Source organism: Penaeus monodon, chromosome 19 (assembly GCF_015228065.2).
Source record: "Penaeus monodon isolate SGIC_2016 chromosome 19, NSTDA_Pmon_1, whole genome shotgun sequence".
Classification (NCBI taxonomy): Eukaryota; Metazoa; Arthropoda; class Malacostraca; order Decapoda; family Penaeidae; genus Penaeus; species Penaeus monodon.
This window is the reverse complement of record NC_051404.1, coordinates 10,986,039-10,986,474: the sequence shown is the minus strand read 5'-3', so window position 1 is coordinate 10,986,474 and position 436 is coordinate 10,986,039. Positions and strand designations below refer to the sequence as shown.

General features: G+C 40.8%; 1 long non-coding RNA gene across 1 annotated transcript in view; it reads left to right on the top strand.

Annotated features, from left to right (window-relative positions):
• The window catches only part of LOC119585450, a 13,246-nt gene that overhangs the window by 10,600 nt on the left and 2,210 nt on the right, over positions 1–436 (top strand). The gene's annotated exons all lie outside the window — the stretch shown is intronic.

Here is a 436-nt window from a genome sequence, read left to right as displayed (position 1 = left end):
AAGATGTCACTTCCTTGTGATTAAGCTGCATGCCTCGTTGTGTCATGTAGTGCAAAGGTCATCTAGTGCTGGATGTTTCCAACATTACATATTATACCGTTAAGAAATATATATTTCCAGAGCACATCTCCTATCAAACAATTTAAATTCGCATCAAAACAATAAACATAATACATAATCTCCACATAGTACAGAGCTGCGTGAACATTAAAAGATAAAAAAGGCGTTTTAAGTCTTACAAGGAGCGCTGTTATTCAGTCCAGTGTTTTCTTGGTCATGCTAGACGTAAAGAACTCTGACGAAACAGCGCCTCTGCCGCAGTCGGCCATGAATCCGCGGCCCCGAACACGCGAGGAACATTTCTGATCATCGTTCATATCGTCGCAGAAAAAATTAATACGAAGCGACGCTGCAGGAGAAGTGACTATATTATCAC